General features: G+C 35.6%; 2 protein-coding genes across 4 annotated transcripts in view; one reads left to right on the top strand and one right to left on the bottom strand.

The window, feature by feature from the left end:
* Positions 1-18878, top strand: part of CHLSN (cholesin) — a 342470-nt gene that overhangs the window by 175942 nt on the left and 147650 nt on the right. The window lies entirely within an intron of this gene.
* The window catches only part of GPR146 (G protein-coupled receptor 146), an 85042-nt gene that overhangs the window by 29039 nt on the left and 37125 nt on the right, over positions 1-18878 (bottom strand). The gene's annotated exons all lie outside the window — the stretch shown is intronic.

The raw sequence follows: 18878 nt of genomic DNA, 5'->3' as shown, positions 1-18878 counted from the left end.
TATCTCAAAAGGCCATGCATGGACAGCACTTGAATGATAAAAATGTCTGCTTTTCAAACCTTTTTAGTCCTCCAACATTATTAGTGAGGTTTTACAAGTTATCCAGTTCTGTTGTTTCTGCTACCCCCAACATAGATGATTCTTCCTTTTTCAGTGATTCAGATAATTTTAATTAGCCTTCGTTTTGGATCAAGATGATTGAATGGTGAATGTCCTTGTTTCTATATTACAGGGGGTTTTTTTGGTTTGGTTTTTTGCTAGTGGAAATAAGCCCCTGAATTTGTGCCTTCCACATCCACCCCCTATCTTCCCCCACACGATGGTTTGCTTGCTATTTTGGGAGCTATAACATATTAGAATTTCTTAATAACATAGTTTATAAGACAAATAATATCTTGATTTTATCCCTGCCTCACCCAGGTGTTCAAAATGTGCAGTTAAAATGAGGTTAGAATGATTTCGGGTCTCACATATGCAAAAATGTTTGTAGCAGCCCATTTTGTGATGACAAGGAACTAGAAGTTGAATGGATGTCCATCAATTTGGAAAATAACTGAATAAGTTCAGATATGGAAATGTAATGGAATATTATTGTTCTAAAAGAAATGATGAACAGGATGATTTCAGAAAAGCCTGGAAAGATTTAAATGAACTGATGCTGCGTGAAGTGAACAGAACAACAAGATTATGTGATGATCAATCCTGATGGAAGTGGCTCTCTTCAATAATGAGGTGATTCAAGGCAATTTCAATAAATGTGAAATGGAAAAATCATCTGCAATCAGAGATAGAACTATGGAGACTGAATGTGGATCGAAGCGTAGTATTTTCATCTTTTTGTTTTTTCTTTCACATTTTTTTTCCTTTTTTGATCTGATTTTTCTAGTACAACATGATTAATATGGAAATATGTTTAAAAGAATTGCACATATTTAACGTCTATCATATTATTTGCTATCTTAGGGAAAGGGGGAGGTAAAAGAGGGAGAAAAATTTGGAACATAATGTCTTACAAAAATGAATGTTGAAAACAATCTTTACATGGATTTGAAAAAATTAAATACTATTGAAAATCATAAAAAATAAAAACATAATGTATTCTCCATGACCCCCCCCCAAAAAAAAGATCTAGAGTCCTTTCTAACTCATAAGTCTATGATCCTAAGAACTTGGAAGGAGACATTAAGAAAGGGATATGTTTTCACAAGTAGATTAAAATGAGCATCCAAGGTACATGAAGGGTGGGAATGACCTCCTTGTGATGGTGCTTGGGTAACATTATCAAGCCCTCTTTTTTCCCCAAAAGCTAAATTACCACCTTATTCCAACTGTCTTCCTGAGACTGCCCTTCCTGACTAAATTGTATGAAAAAGTGTCACTAAATTTATCTGACTGTTCTTTAATTTATAAACCAGTCTGAGGGCAACACCTCAGACACTCCTATCATAATGTGAATTGAATGCTTTGGATTGTGGATGCTAAGATGTTTTGAGAAGTTTTAATAGTATTTATTCAGGATAGGAGCAGGGACCATTTCTTCTGCATCCTAAACTTAATATACCTGCACTCAAGATACAAAACAGTGGCAGTTGCCTAGCTGTCATTTCAGATTTGGGGGAATTCGAGATGCCTTTATTATCTTTCAAAGGAAACAAGAGAATTAACTTTAGACCCCCTTTACAGTTTTATCAGCATGAAAAGCCTTTCCTTAGGGAGGTGAGTAAATAATAGAGGGAAAATGGCAAAAATCCATCTGTGTGTATATTAAGTTGGATTTTCAAAGAAAACTTCCATTCAGTCAGGGGAAGATAAGCGTTTTATAGCTCTGAAATGTAAATAATTCTCCCAAAATATGTAGCATTGTACCTTGCTAACTAGGTCTTTAGTATTCACTGTACTTACTAACTGTAAAATGAGGAGTAGGAAGACAGGGGTCTATAATTGGTTTCCTGAAATAAATAAAGGTAAATGAAAATGAAAATCAATCTGATTTTTACATTTTTTTTGCAAGTTTTTTCTAGCTTCCAGTGCTTAAGAAGGTAAAGAGGATAAAAACTAGTAATGTGATAAATTGAATTTTGGTCTGGAGATAGAAAGACTCATCTTCCTGAGTTCAAATCTTAGACACTTAGTAGCTATGTGATCCTGGGCAAGTCATTTAAAAATCTGTTTTCCTTCTGTGTAAAATGGAAATGGCAATAATAGCATGTACTTTCTAGGGTTGTGACAATGTCTGGCATGTAGAGAGTTCATTATCACAAGCTACCTCAGTGTTCATCTATTAATATAGCTTCTGGTCTTCCTTCCCCTCCGAATCCCCTCAGTCCCACAGTTTGCCAGGGCTCCTGACTAACTGAAGGGGAATTCTGGGTGCCTGCTTCCACATCCTTTCATACAACATTGCAGCTATCACTGTTACATGACCTGCTTTTGACTGGAAAAAGCAATTTGTAGACGAGAAAGACAAAAAAAGAAGAGGTTCTCCTCCTTCCTTTCCCGCCCAAGAAATTAAAAAAAAAAAACCTTCACCACATCTTTCTTGTTTATTTCTATATTAAGAGTTTTCATTGCTCTGAGTTTCTGGTTTTTCTGTCATAGCAGCTGATAAGATCCCACCATGCATCATATCTACTGAACTCAGGCTTAATGGCCAGAAACTTGAGTATCTTTATCTCCCACACTTGGCTCACAGAAGGACCTATTTTCATTTGATCTCCATTTGGGGAGGGGATGGACTGTGGAGGAGAGAAAAGAGAAGAGAATTATGTGTGTGAGGTGAAACCAAAATAGTTTCATCCACTGTTAGTAGCTGAAAGTGCCTACTTTGGTCTTGCATCTTTTTTTTGGCAATAAATATAAACTCTGGATTCCCTTTATTCTTGATTGATGAAGTTAATTCTTAAGTTACTTGTATATGTAGTTATATGGAAATGAATACTTTTTTTTTTTTTTTTTTTTTTTTTACATAAATGGCTATATTTATATGTGACTAGTTCCCTAAATTCTATTTAGATCATCAGTGCTTTCCATTTGACTTATAAGGAAGTGTGTAATACTCAGTAATCGGGTAACCATTCTGTTCTGTTCCAGAAAACCCAGCTGGGTTAACTGGAAAAGGGAATGAATTGCCAACTTGAGGATTGTGCCTAAAGTGGAGATTTCTGTGTAAGACAGAAAATGTGGGTATGGTGATTATTTGCCTTTGTGTCTATATCCCTTCTTTTCTTTCCCCAAATCCTACATTTCATCCACTGTATAACATATACAGTCTATACTACACATAAAGGCAAAATGGTCTCTGCCCACAAGAGGCCTATATTCTATGGAGCAAGGGGATGGGGGCAGATTATGTATTAGTAAACATAAAAAATGTTTACAAAGCATAAGTTGAGTAGGTTTTGTTTTCTCAAAAGAGTGTAAGATCTCTTAGGGCAGGAATTGTTTTTTTCTGTAGTTTTTATATCCTCCCTATTGCCCAACATAGTTTTCTGAGTTTTTGTAATACACACAGTAAATGATGATAGGTGGATAGATTGTTGAGTACCAAATTGCCTACCTATGCCTCCATGAAATAATAGCAAAAGAGAATCCATGACATTCAATGAATGAATGTAAAAGCTTACTTCAGGAATTGTCTCCTTAGAAGGCAGCACTTCTAGTTTATCCTATTGGTAGAAAAACTGGGGTTTCTCTTTAATCAACAAACATTTATTAAATATACCTACTTTGTGTCAAGCACTGTGCCAAGTAAAGATTCTGTTAAAAGTTATATTCTGTCAAGTTTTGCCAGTTTTTGATTCAAGTTTTACAAGGTGCTTTAAATATATTATTTAATTCAAACTTTATAAACAACCCCTTGAAGTACGTTCTACAGGTATTATTATCTCCATTTAAAAAAATAATCTTAATTTTACAGATGAGCAGACATCTGTAGATGGTGATTTGCCTATGACACATATCTAGAAATGTTAAAAGTATTATGCAAACCTGAGTCTTAATTCTTATGTTCAGCATTCTGTCCACTGTAGGAATTTAATAAATGTTCATCAACTGGTCCACTGCCCCTCTACAAAGCTTACCAATACCAATAACAACAAGTTAACATTTACATAGCACTTACTAGTTTTGTGTTAACCCAGATCCAGTGCAACTGGTTTGGGGCAAGTTCTGATACAACTTGTTAAAAGAGCTAGTGGAAGAGCTCTAGTGGACTGGGAAAATTTTCTGTTGAAGTTTTATGGGGAAACAAAGAAGAGAAAAAAGGTTTATGGAAAGATAGAGACAAGAATTTATCAGAAGGCATGGATGGGCTTCCCACATCAATGAAGTCACAGATATGTCAGGAGGAATTATGGGAAGAGCAGGAAGAAAGGGTTGGGGAAATATTGAGGAGAGGAGAGGATTTTTTTCTTTTCTTTTTTCTTCTTTTTTATTTTTATTTTTATTTTTTTTTAACGTGTATTACCTACTAAGTCCTTAGCTTTTGTGCTGGAATTGAATTTTCATTTATTTTATAACCACCTTACTGTCACCTGTTTTATTCTGGACTACTGCTGTTTTCTGCTCTGATTCATTAACTACAGTGTTCTAAATTAGAAAAGTTCTTGCTTCAAGCTTAAGTGATTTCAAACAGCAGTTATTTTTAAGGAAAATTTTCCTGAAAATCAAAAAGCTATAAATTCCTAGTTCAGTGGATACAAGTCCTTTGTAGGTTTGCGCTTTGACCTGAAACAGAATAAGTATCTGTACTTTTAGCATTTCATGAATTAGGGGGGAACAGTATACCTGACTTGAGTTTAAACAGAGGCTCTTAACCTTAAACAGAGTTTTCTTGGGGATCCGTGAACTTAAAGAGAAAAATAATTGCACTTTCCCCCTCCCCCACAAACCTCCAAATGAAATTTAGCCTTTCCAATTACAGATTTTAAAAAAAACCAACAACAGTATTATTCTGAGAAGGGATCTTTGGCACAAAAAAAGGCTAAGAACTCTGCTTTAGAGAATTTATCTCTTTTCTTTTGAAGGTTTCATCTGGTAACGAGATTATCTTTGTTCTTGTGATTTTTTCAAGATGCAAGTAAAGGCAATAGATATATGTAAAACAACTCAGCTGGATCTACTGTGATTAAACTTTATATAGGATCTATTAAAATGAAATAATTAAGATAGAAACTATTTTGACTTTCTAATCAGCATTTTGATTATTGGAAATGTAGAGTTTCTAACTCATTCAAAGCAGACATTAAGTATGCCAGATAATTGGCATAGATACTGGTTCTATCTATGAATCATTTAAAAAACATTTTTTTTTTTTTTTAAATTAAATCACATTCCAGGCAATTTCAGGAGAAATTTGATGGAAAGTGCCATTCACATCCGGAGAAAACTGTAGAGACTAAACGTGGATCAAAACATAGTATTTTCACCTTGTTGTTGTTGTTTCTTTGTTTGCTTAGATTTTTTTTCCTTATTTTTTTTTTCCTTTTGATCTAATTTTTTTTCATGCAGCTTGGTGAATATGGAAATACATTTAGAAGAATTGTACATGTTTAACCCATATTGGATTGCTTGCTGTTTTGAGAGAGGGGTGGGGAAAGGGATAAAAATTTGGAACCCAAGGTTTTATAAAGGTGAATGTTGAAAACTATCTTTACATGTATTTGGAAAAATAAAATACTATTTTTAAAAAGCAATAAATTAAATTACAGATATCTGAACATGATGGATGCCAGTGCCTATTCACATTATTTAGACCCTCAGTTCATTCTTTCCCTGTATGAGAGAAACTGTATATTTTGGGGAGGTCAGTGTACTTAGAAAGGAAAGATATAGTAAAAGAAAAGACCAAAATTACCAAATCAAGTTGGTTCAAGGCCACTAGGCAGCAGTCCCGTCCCCCCCACCCCCCAAGTTTCTGTTGATTACCTTAGCTATCACTTCTGCTTAAGGCATGGATTAGCTCACAGCCTGCCTGGCAGATGTCCAATTCAGGACCACTTGATTTGGAAGGGACTTTAGAGATCATCTATTCTAGTCTCATCATTTTGCAAATGAGGAAACTGAGGTCCAGTGAGGTGTGATTACTTTCCTACGGTCACACAGCTAGTAAATGAGAGAATCAGGACCAAAACTGAATCCTCTCATTCTAATTCTATTTCTGTTTTCAGTTATACCAGACTGCTCTCCAGGGAAAATTAAGCTTGGGGTTGACTTTATAGAGGGATAGTGGGACATTGGTTCCAAATGTAGTCGATTATCTGGCCTGGTTTCCGAAGCCCAAGTTCCAGGCCCAGTAAGAAAGTGGAAGTGTATGAGAAGATTGACAGATGTTATATTTAGTAAGAGTGACTATGGGGAGTGAAACACAGAAAAGACCAGCTGACTCAGTTCAAGCCAAGAAGTTTGAGTTAAATCAGTTCTCACCAAAAAACTTGGCATCTTTAGGGATATTTTTAGTTTGGTCTAGTTCCAGTGATTAAAATTTAAGGAAGAAGTTATGATTTAAACCATTATAAAAGAGGATCAGGTTGATGTAGTAGTTGCACTCTCTCCTAAATGGCATTATCAGACCTGGTTTGTACATTTGATATGTGAATTATCTTTTCTTAATATACATCATGGAACTTTGACATTTTCTTTTGTGTCTTTAGGAATTTTTTATGCACCATGCAAAGAGACGCCTACCAATTTAGCCAGATTGCAGTAAAGGAAGACATCTCACTGCATTGTCCAGAAGTAGCTATTTTTTATCCTTGTGATTTTTATCTAATTGATATTTTAAAATGAATTCTAAAGTAAAGTGCATAGAATGGGCATCTCAGCAAAATTAGTGGGAGAATTGGATATATTGTGAAAGGTTGGTCCTAAGATTGTGAGGAACTCATGCTGGGCTTCCATCTAATTTTCAAATCAACAAGCCATTTGATGTGAGAGGGTTCAAATAAACCCTCCTCTACTTGTTTGAAATTTGTGCTTATTCAGACAAAGACTAGGCTAGGTTATGTAGCTTTATACTATATCCATTATGAAAAAAGTTTTGCTAGTAGACAATAGTAGACATTAAGTTACAGGATGAGGGGAGATGTTTAAATTATTCTAGGAAACATTATTTAATTCATCTTGAGAGACTTGATATGCTATTACAAATAATTCTTAACATTTATTAAATCAGATCTCAAATTGCTTACTAGGCAATGCATTTTTAAAGCCTCAAGTTATTGTATAACTTTAAAAGAAAAAAAACAAATTTTCTTTGCAAAATACTCTATAATTCATACTTTACCTAATTTAAGCCAGCCTCCAAAATTAATATGAATTGGTACACTGGTAAATGCAAGACTACAATGAAATAATTTCAATGAAATTGAGATGAATGGTTCACCAACTTTCCAGGGAATAAGAAGATTTCAGAGTTTGAAGAGAGATGTAAGAGATCATCCAGTTCAGCCCTTTCATTTTATTTTTAATAGACTTTGCCTTTTGTAATTACAGCAGCTCAGGTCTATATAGCACCTTAGAGTTTACAAAGTATTTGACTCATAGCAACTCTTCAAGGTAGATTATAAAAATATTATCATTGCCACTTTAAAGGTAAAGAAACTGAAACTCAAGCCAGATGATCCATTAGCCAAATTCATCAGATTTATGACAGATGACAGAACTGAGGCCTTGAGAAAACTAAGTGCTTTGCTTTGTTACATAGTGAATAATGGACAGAGCAAAGCTTTAAGAATCAATTAAGTTATAGTGATATGCCTGTTGCTCCCAGGTGAGCCCTATTAAAATTAGTGAATTAATTTATATAAATAATTCCATCCTGCTTTCCAGAGGAGTTAGACTCATTGACAAGTCTGCCAATAATGTATCTGTTTCCTAGTAGCCACTCTGACATTTGTCTTTGGGTTTTTTATTTTTGTTTTTATTTTTGGTTATCTTGGACATCTGACAGATATGAAGTTGAATCACAGAACCTCAAGTTATTAGTGACATCACTTTTTTTCCCCATATGCCTATGGATAGCTTTACTTTCTTCTCTTGAGAACTGTATGTCTATATTCTTAGACCATTTATCAATGGAGGAATGGCTTATTCTCAGAAAGTTGAATCACTTCTTTGTTTTTATTGGTGATGAATCCTTTCCAAGATAAATGTGCTATATAAGTGTTGTTCCAGTTACTTCTCTCTATCCACAAAAGCATTTTGTCATGTGTAAGTGTTTTTAAATATTATTATGCCGATGTAATATTAATTGAAGATGTGATTGGTCATACTTTCCCATTCAAATGGGCATATTCATTTGTCTTCTATTTTAAGGTATTTGATTCACATTCATTTCCAGTAACAAGGTTGTGACAAAGATAAATGTTCCACTATTGCTCTCCCTTGACCTAGAGTATGAGGTTTTCTTCCCCCCCCCCCCCCTTTTCCAGTTAAGAACAAAAAGGATAGTTCCTGTCCCTGGACAGGAAAAGGAAAACAGAAAAAGAAGCTAGCTGGAAGTGAATGGAAAGACAATCCAAAATGATAGGAAATAAATAAAATTAGAGAACTGATAGGCCCCCATTGGTAGTTTCCAAATTTTTTCTTTCCTGGAGCATACTTTGTAGTTTGTTTATTTAGATACTTTGATAGATCTTGTTATTATTGTTTGTCCTTTGTTCTTGGCCATGACATGCAAGTAAAATGGATTTAAGTGAAGGAGAGCTGGCCGAGGTCACCTGCCTCACTTTCCCCTCCAGAGTTTGGTAGATCTCTGATTTCATTAGTGTCTGCAACCCCTTCACAGGCACAGATTATAACTCCTTTATGCCTTCCTACTCTGTGTGATTCTCTTTCACATCTCTGCACATTCTCCAGGAGAGTCACCCAAGGCACCAGGAACTGCTGCCATGCACTTGAAATATCTTGAGGGCACCAGCATAGCACACAGGCTGCTCATTGTCTTCGATCTCATTCTCCCTCTTCACTGATGGCCCAACTTCCTTTTAACAGTCAAACTTAGATTTTTTTTGGGGGGTGGGGGTAAGGGAGGATGTTCTTCTAACACTAATCCTTCATAGAGCCAAAACCTGCCTAGGAAATGCCAGGAGAGAAAGCACAATGATGTGAATAACAAAGTGCCTGCCTTCAGAAAGCAAGGAACCATCTAAAAATAATTATTGAAATCATCTCGCAGGGAAGTGGTGGAAAATTTTATCCTATTCCAGAACAAAGCTATCAGGCAATCTGGCCCAGTTAATTTGCAAGCAAAGAAACAGTAAACAAAAATAGTGAGACGGAATTTATATTTAATAGCTTTGTTTCAGCCATCATTAAGTTCCTACTATGTGCCAATACTGTTATGGTAACTAGGTGTACCCAAGAAAAAAGAAGTTTAGGGTATTTTGGTTTTATTCCCATGCAGGAAGAACTAGAATAGGCAGAGACTAGAGCAGAAATAATAAAGTTTCCTTTTGTTGTTGTCAGCACTACTTTTCTTCTATTATTTTATTTTATTTCTATTGGGTCCCATCACTAAATAATGTATTAAAAGCTACAACATTTTAAGAATGCCATTTTTCCTGTTAATAAATAGCAAGCTTACATGAATGTGAGTTCAAGCCAAAACCCTGACCTCCAACCCTCCAGAGTATTCCATTTTTCTCTCTAGTAAGTTCTATTTAATTATTTGTCTAGCACATACTTTTAAAATGCACAGTTGAAGACTGCAGGGTTTTTCTCAGCTGAATTCAGACCTGGACAGACACTTGCTTCAGGTTTCAGTTAACATCTGCTGAATTTGTCCAGTGACATACAAATAGGACTTTGCCCATTCTGGGTTCACTTTCTTTCCCCCTTTAGCAACTTGAAAGCCTTCAATGGCTAAAGAGCAAGTAATTCTAGGGGAATTCCTTTCAGGACAAAAAAATCAAGCCACTTTTTTCCAAATCTGGATTTCCCTGTAAGTTTATCTTTGGGGGTAAAGCTATAGGATTATACTGAATTAAAATATACTACCAAAACAAATGTGAATTAATGTTTTGGGGGATTGACAGTTGAGGGCTTTTAAATACTTTGAGTCATTTTCCTGAGTTCCTGTTTCCTTGCTCATTAGTAGAAAAGCCCAAAGAGAAGATCCTATAAATTAAGAAGCTTTAGTTTTGACAGGGGCCAACTTTAGGTGTTTCACTGATCAAGATTAATTCACATTCCTGTAGCACTGAAGCGCTTTCCACAGCTAGTGCAACTTCAGGAAAAATGGGGAACTAACTACACAGGGTTAGTTGTCATAAAATGGTTCTAATTCATTTGCTCTCTTTTTCACTTCTCCCTCAGTGTAAGAGTATTTTTGTCTCTGTTTAATAAATTTTAAAAAATAACAGCTTTTTATTTTTCAAAATACATGCAAAGATTGTGTTTAACATTCACCCTTACAAAATACACATTTTTCTCCTAACTTATATGAACTCATGCTAAGTGAAGTGAATAGAACCAGAAGAATATTATACACAGCAACAGCAAGATTGTAAGATGATCAATTCTGATGGATGTAGCTCTTTTCAACAGCGAGGTGATTCAGGCCAGTTCCAATGGTCTTATGATGAAGAGAGCCATCTACTCCCAGAGGACTGTGGGGACTGAGTATAGATCACAACATAGTATTTTTACTCTTTTGTTGTTGCATTTTGTTTTCTTTCTCATTGTTTTCCTTTTTGATTTGATTTTCCTTGTATAACATGATAATTGTGGAAATGTGTATAGAAGAATTGTACATGTTTAACATATATTGAAATACTGGCCATCTAGAGGAGGGAGTGGGGGGAAGGGAGGGGGAAAATGTTTTGAAACAAAAGGTTTTTGCAAAAGTGTACGTTGAAAATTACCTATGCATATGTTTTGAAAATAAAAAGCTTGAATAAAAAAAAAAAAGCCAAATTTTTCTCCTTCCTTCCCCATTTTCCCCCTCCACTCCCCCTCCCTCCCAGTAAGTAATCCAATACAGGTTAAATATGTGCAAATCTTTTAAACATATTTCCACAACAAAAAATAATTTTTACAAAAATCAGATATATGGCTCTATGAGCTCCAGTTAGGCTCAACCATCTTCCTTCTTTACACTTATCAATGTCCTAATTCATTCCATTCAAGAACAAATCCAAAACTTTAATCCCTTTTCTTCTTTACCCAACTGAACCCTTGCTCCTCCCCATGCTTAGAGCAAATGACTTACTCTTCTATATTGCTAAGAAAATGGCAGCTATCCAATATAATGTCCTTTTACACCTTTGTTTCTTTCATCAACATTTCTTAGTGTTAGTCTTCACTTTCTCCTCCTGTAATCAAAAATTTCAGTGAAGCTAGTTCCTTCTTTCTCACTTCTCCTAGGATCCTGCTTCTCCAGCAGCCATTCCCCTTCTTTTACTTCTCCCTTGATACTTATTTCTTTTCATTTTCCTGAAAACATGTTCAGATTTCCCCAGTCATAATAACTAAGAGACTTCCTCTTAGACATGCCTACCATCCCATCTTGCCTCAATAGCTAAACTTCTTGTCCAAAAACAATGGCTTAGTGTCTATTCTTAATCCCTAATAATCTAGTTTCTGCCCTTTGAAAATGTTTTCTCAAATATCATTAATGATGATAGGTACCTTAATTGGTAGATCCATAGCCGGTTTTTAATCCTCAGCCTCCTTATCTCTGCAGAACTTGGTACTATTGACCACCTTTTTCCACTGAGTATATTCTCTATTGGCTTCAGAGATACCATATTTTTCCTTACTTTTCTAGCAATTCTTTCTCTGTTTCCCCCCTTGTTCTTAATTCCTTGATGTGGCATACACCTTCACATGGGAAACTTGTTCATTCGCACAGGTTCTACTACTGCCAATATAGAGATGACCACAACATCAATATCTCTACACACACACACACACACACACACACACACACACACACACACTCATACCTCTGACTTCCAGCTCTGATTTTTATCATGATCCACAACCACATCTATACTTGAATATCCCATTGTTTCAAACTTAAGATTTCTGAAGCTAAGCATGGGATCTTTACTTTGAACTTTCTTCTTCTGACTTGACGATTTCTGATAGTGATACTGCCTTGGAATTTCATTCTTTCATTGTCACATTTTTACAGCAGGTTTCTCTGATAAAGGCCACTTCTCAAATATATCCGGAATGGAATCACATTTATAAAAATAAGTCATTTCTCAATTGATAAATGAGCAAAAGGTGTGAACAGAAAGTTTTCAGAAGAAATCAAAGTGTCAGTAGGTATATGAAAAGATTCTAATTTACAATTGATTAGAGAAATGCAATTAAGATAATTCTGAGGTTCCACCTCTCATTTAACAGATTGGCTTATATGACAGAAAAGAAAAATGAAAATAACAGGAAGAGATGGAAAAAATAGGAACACTACTGCACTATTGGTGAAATTATGAACTGGTCTATCTGTTCTGGAGAACAATTGAAAGTATGCCCAAAGGATAATATAAGTACATAATCTTTGACCCAGCAATACCACTAAAAGGTCTAAGTCAAAAAGATCAAAACAAAAAAAAAAAGAAAACATATATTTAAAAAAAAACCCACAGCAACTTTTTGAAGGGGTAAAGAATAGGACCTTGAGCCTATCAGAAATGTAGTATATGATTATGATGGAATACTGTTGTGGTATAAGAAATGACAAACAGGATGATTTAAGAAAAACCTGGAAAAGTATATATGGATTGTCACAAAATGAAGTGAGCAGAACCAGAACACTGTACATGTAAGAGCAATTTTTAACAGTGACCAGTCATGGAAGGCTTAGCTATCCTGATTAATATAATAATCTATGACAATTACAAAGGACTCATGATGAAAAATATTACCCTTCTCCAGAGAGAGGATTGATGAACAGAGTGCAAATTGATAATTTTTCACTTTTTGTTCTTGCTTTTTATTGATTTTTTTTACACCATGACTAATATGTTTTACATGACTTGACATGCCAAAAAATATTAAAAAATAAACATAAGATGAATGATAAACCACAAAACCATAATCTATAAATACCCTCTATTGCCAATGTGTGTTTCCCTTCCAAAGTAAGTTCTTGTCCTTGAAGAAGATACCTAACTTTTCTGACCTTTATGTTACTATCTTAATCCAGTATGTAGAAAAGAAACAAATATTTGTAAATTCAAGCTGAAATAGAAAGAGATAATGATGGAACAAAGAATAATTCCACCTATCACTTACAGTGATAACTATATATTCTGAAGTTTGAAAAGAAATAAAAATACTGAAGAATAAAGGCAGATTCTGCGATTTCTATTTAGCTATTTCTTGCTTTGGGAATAATGGGCTTTGCTTTCTTTTTTTTTTTTTTTTTTTTTTTTTTCCTTCTCCCTAACTGTGACAAGAGCTGAGAGGCACATGTGTGCCCTCCCATTTTCCCAACCCACACAGACAAGAGGCAGGGATAACAAAGGAAAGTTAACTTCCTCCCTCCTTTCTCTTATCTCTCTCCTGGTATCAGCCTTGCAGGTAAAGCTAAACTTATGGGTTTATCTCTGGGGGAGGAGGGGAAATCCAAGCTTTGTCTTTTCTGATAATTGAGTAACTTTCTTACCCTCTCCTGTTAGGAATATCTGCACACCCTAGCAATCTGGATCTGTTTTTCCCTATATTCATCCCTTCCAGACTTTCCAGTCTTACATTTTATTCCCCTCTAGGTACTCTGAGACCCACTGACACTCACCTTATTACTAATGCTCAAACATGACACTATGTATTCCAAGTCCAAGCATCTTCATTAGCTGTCTTACCATTCCAGGGATTCCCTCCCACTTCCTCTCCATCTCTAGGCTTCCTTAAAGTCTCCACTCAAATTCTCCACTCCTCAAGAAACCTCTTCCCAGTTCTCAAACAGAGTGCCTTCCCTCCTAGATCATCACCACTTTATCCTGTAGATGTCTTGTGTGTACATAATCATTTACATGCCATCTCCCTATTAACTAAGAACTCAGAGGGTAAGGATTGGATGTTTATTTACTTTTGGGTTTTTTTTTGGCCAGTCTTTGTATCTTCAGTACTCAGCCCAGTTCTTAGCCCTATTCAGTGTTTCCTGAAGTTTGTCCTTCCTCAAGGACGTTCCCTCTAAGTTACAGTCTCTATTTCTGGAGCCACTGTTCCTTCTTTTTATGTCTTTGGCTTCACACCTTCTAATGAACCACAGTCTTGTAGTCTTCTTCTCTGTGGTGTGTATGCCATTTTTAGAAGTTATGTTATTAACAGAAGTTCATCATTGGATCCCATTCCCTCCACCATCACTGGTGATCTTCCCATTAAGACTTTACATAATGTTTTGCTATTACAGATGTAGTGTGTGTGTGTGTGTGTGTGTGTGTGTGTGTGTGTGTGTGTGTGTGTGTGTGTGCCTTCTACTAGGCTCAATTCTACTAGACATGGTAACAGCTGACATTCTTATCTAAACTTTTTTTTCCCCTCAAATATCTAGCCTAGGACTTATACACCATAGGTGCTTTCTAGTTGTTCCTTCAATGAAGGAAGAAAGAAGAGATGGAATAAATGAATGAATTAGTTTTTAATTCACAGTTAATAGTTGTAGCGTTTCTGGGCTTGTTTTTAGTTTGTGGCAACTTAAAAATCTTAGGCTCAAGTGTATTAATTGAATAAACATTTATTGAGAGACTACTATTTGTAATGCACAGTGGATGTTGTTGGAAGAGTACTAGGGACTAAAATAGCTTTTTCATTCACAGAATTTACCCATTTGAGGGGTGGGGTGTGAGAGTTAGAATAATTCATGTTTTGAAAGAGATAATCTTCTAGTTTGAACCAGCTCATTATCACAAGATAAATGAGTAACTAGCTATCAACTTCTTTAAGGTTTTCTTTCATAATACTTGTAGTAGGAATTGAAAAGGCAAAAACTTTAAAAATTTGGAATTAAGAGCATAATAAATTCCTAAGTGGATTAGAGGAGTGATATCTTCAGACCCCCAATAAATTGTTTCTAAAAGTGATATTAAATGTTAGGTCATTTTCCATGTCAGCTCCCAAAAAGTCAGTTAAGCATGTTGTTTAAGGATCTCTTACTTTTTTGAACAATCTTCTTATGTATTAAACCATAACATTATTTTTTATCTCTAATTTGAATTATAGAATTGTGGGGATTAGAAAGGACTTGGAAGATTCATTTCATTTCATAAAAAGAGAAACTGAGATTCTGAGGTATTGACTAGCATATGGTCACATAACTAGTTAATTGGTAGATCCAGGACTAGACTCCAATCTCCTGAATCTCAAATCACTTTCCATTACATCTCAAAATTGAATTCTTTTCTGTCACCATTTTGATACATTGTATTCTTGCCTTTAGATATTTGTGTCTATGATGGTGTTAGGCTCGGCTGGGACTAATGCTGGCAACTAAGTCTGTTGGGTATAGGAAATTGGGGAGATCTCAGATACTTTGTGGGCCCTCCATTCTCAGTTTCAGGGATGGTCTGTGGGAGTTGAGAGTTACTATGCAGTTAGGAGATGGTTTCCCCAGCTGTTGCTAAAACCAGACATACAATTAACATTTCTTTTTTACAAAGGCTTAATTGCCTCCCCTCTTCCACACAGACCCTTTATTTTACATACAGCCTTTTTGTGACTTCTAGTTCCTTTCAAGACTGCTTTTGATGTTCATTTTCTCTTTATTTTCACCTGGATAAAGATATTCATTTAATATTTTTTTCCAGGACAAAAATCCCCCTTTACTATGGCTAACTTTCCTTTTTAAAAGCTTAATTTACTTGATCACCAGGCACCATACTTATTTGGGGAAAAGATTATACACACACTACTATAAAATAATATCAGATATGATATTATACCTTTCTTACAGTGGTAGAAATTTTTAGGGGGAGTCATTTATCTTAGAAAAAAACAAAGGCAGTAGTGTCAGGAGGCATTAGAAGTACTGTGGTTGACATTGTTTCTTTTATAGATGTGTGTTTTGTGGGGCCAATAATCGAATTCAACTTATCTCTTGCCCTCATGAGCCACAGCAGAGGACCTGTGTCCTAGAGTGACAAGGGTTATCCAGGAACTCATTTTAAATCACACTTCTGCTCTCAATAACTTTGCTCTCTCATCTTCCCTGCCCCCTCCTCACCATTCCCTAATTTTTTCCTCATTCCATACCTTTAGGTTAGTAACCATGAAGCCTGCTTCATGTAATCAAAAACATTCTGGCCAAAATTGTCGCGTGTTTAAGAATCGTAAAGTGGAAAGGGAAGTGCATCATTTATTATAACACTGTGTATGCTAATGAAAAACATGCCTGGTTCTGGAAATTGGTAAGGAGTCCTGCTCCAGAAAGTTTCCATTCTGAAGAGGGCCTTGAGGCCCCAGGCCTTACTTAGGCTTGTGGCTAAGGAGGCTCTATAGTAAATGGATATAAAAATAACTTCTCTGTAAACATTCAGCTTCTGTTTTGTGATTGTTTTGCAAGGATAGAGTTATAGGGGGTGGGAAGCATGTGGGTGTGTTGGCTTTATGCTTTTTTTGTATCTCTCTTTTCCATCACAGAAATTGTAGGATAATCTACATGAATTGTAGGGTTAACCAGAAGATTTTTTTTTTTTTAAACTCAAAGGTTAATTGTTACACCGGTTATTAAGCCCCTTTGATTATTGTGTCACAAAGGAAACTTGTGGGGAATAAAGGAGACAAATGAATGTGCCGTGGCGTCTATGGGCACTAAACATTTTACTAGCCCCTAGTTACTCTTTCGAGAAATTCAAAGGTCTTGCTTGAGAAGTGTGTCATTCACTGCAAAGCCATCTCACTGTGGGTAGAGAGTGGATTTGTCTAATGTGCTCTTGGTGATGAGAAAGATGGAAACTAGAGGACTGACACCTCAGGGAGGTGGCAGCCAACTTCATGATTCTTTCTCAATAACACAGCATGGATGTTTTCTTTATTATTTGTCTTATCACAAACACATTTACTGAAATTCATTTCCTGTGGGTAAAATTCCTCCTGTTTCCAAGTTACTATTAAGAGGTTAGGGGTCTTGGAGAACAGATTATCTGTAACCTATCTCAGAAGAACAAAGGATAGTTTGTCAAAAGAAAATTTGTGTAAAGTGAGCAGATATCTTGAAGAATAGTACTGAGAGATTAAATTCCTTTAAGAATTACTCCATCACTTGGAGTATAAATATTTGATATGAGCTAACATGGAAAGTCATATGGCGGGTTTAATCAATCAAGTAGTAAATCAGTTTAGGTTTGAATCCTATCTCAGCCATGTATTCCTTCTAGGCATCTAGGTGGCATACTGGGCCTAGAGTCAGAAAGATCTGAGTTCAAATGTGACCTCAGACATCTATTAGCTAGGTGACCCCGGGCAGGTTGCCTCAGTTTTCTCATCTGTAAAATGTCGATAATAAGAATACTTACCTTCCAGGGTTGTTGTGAGGATCAAATGAGATCATGTTTACAAAGTGCTTGGAACATAATAGGAACTTAGTAAGTGCTATTCCCTTCCTCTGACCTCTGTCTTGTGTGATTTTGGCCCAAACATTTAATTTTCTGGATCTCAGTGTTCTCATCTGTAAAATAAGGTTACTGGACTTGATAATGCCCAGCATCTCTCTAAATCTCAAATTCTGTGGTCTTATTAGACCTTGTATGGTGATGACCATGCTAAGTTTGCTCTATCTGATCATATTCAAACAATGACTATGCTAAGGCCAGTCTCTCTGACTGGATGATCACTTAGATAATACTATTGACCATATGGACAATATCCACCCATCAGAGCTACCAAACAGATAAGCTTCCCTGTTGCTACACATGCATAAAAGCTGTAGATTCTATCAAAGGACCCAAAGGAAATGAACCCACAGCAGGATTTCAGACATCCTCCCTCCCCCACAGAAAGCACTCTTGAAAATATTACAACTAGCACATCAAGTTGTTCCTATTGTGGCAGGTTCTTGGGTGCATCTGTAAGTACTGGAGTTTTTTTGGAGTTCTGAAAATGTGAAGCTTGGATACTATAAAAGTGAGAGGGAAGGAGCCTAGATTGTTTTTGTTTTTTCTTTTAATGAATTCAGTTTCATTTAAAACTTGCAAGTTAGCAAATGGTTGTCAAAGAATTCTATAGGGATCTCTATTAATTTTGTTTATTTCCTGATTTAGTGTTAGATGTTTGTGTTTTCCTTTGCTTTAAAGTTCCCTAGATCCTCAAGCACATTCATATTTGTTAGAAATATGGCCCTGCCAATGTAGTGCAAAATGTCTTAGAAGGCTTCTGTCCAATATTTCTCTTCTCCTTCTAGCCCCAACAGCTGTAAAGTCTAAAACAATATATTCATTTTTACCCAAGACTTAATTCCCTCCCTTACTTCCAGTAATACACCACACACATATTAACTTCATGGGTCCTAAAAGATAACAAACTTTATCACTTCTTTTAAGACACTTACATGGTACACTAGGAAGAACCCTAGATTTGTAATCAGGAAATCTGGATTCAAATCCTACCTTAGATAATCTCTAGCAGTGTAAATACAAATTTGACCTTATGAAACTTCAGTTTTCTCATTGTAAAATGGGAAAAATGATACTTGTTCTATACCTTTTTTGCAGGATTGTTGTGGAAAGAGCTTTATGAATCTTAAAGGATGAGATTCAGTTCACTGTAATATGTGTTTTTTAAGTGCCTAAAATAAAAAAAAAAGGTTCTGGGCTAGATGCTATAAAATTGTAAAAACTAAACAACAAATAAGTTTGAAAAAACAAATACACGATCAACTGAGGATCAAGAAAGCTCTAAATACTAAACTAAGGGACATAAGAAATGCTTTT

The sequence above is a fragment of the Sminthopsis crassicaudata genome, chromosome 1 (genome assembly GCF_048593235.1).
Source record: "Sminthopsis crassicaudata isolate SCR6 chromosome 1, ASM4859323v1, whole genome shotgun sequence".
Classification (NCBI taxonomy): domain Eukaryota; kingdom Metazoa; phylum Chordata; class Mammalia; order Dasyuromorphia; family Dasyuridae; genus Sminthopsis; species Sminthopsis crassicaudata.
Note: the sequence above shows the minus strand (reverse complement) of the source record. Positions and strands in the feature narration are given on the sequence as shown.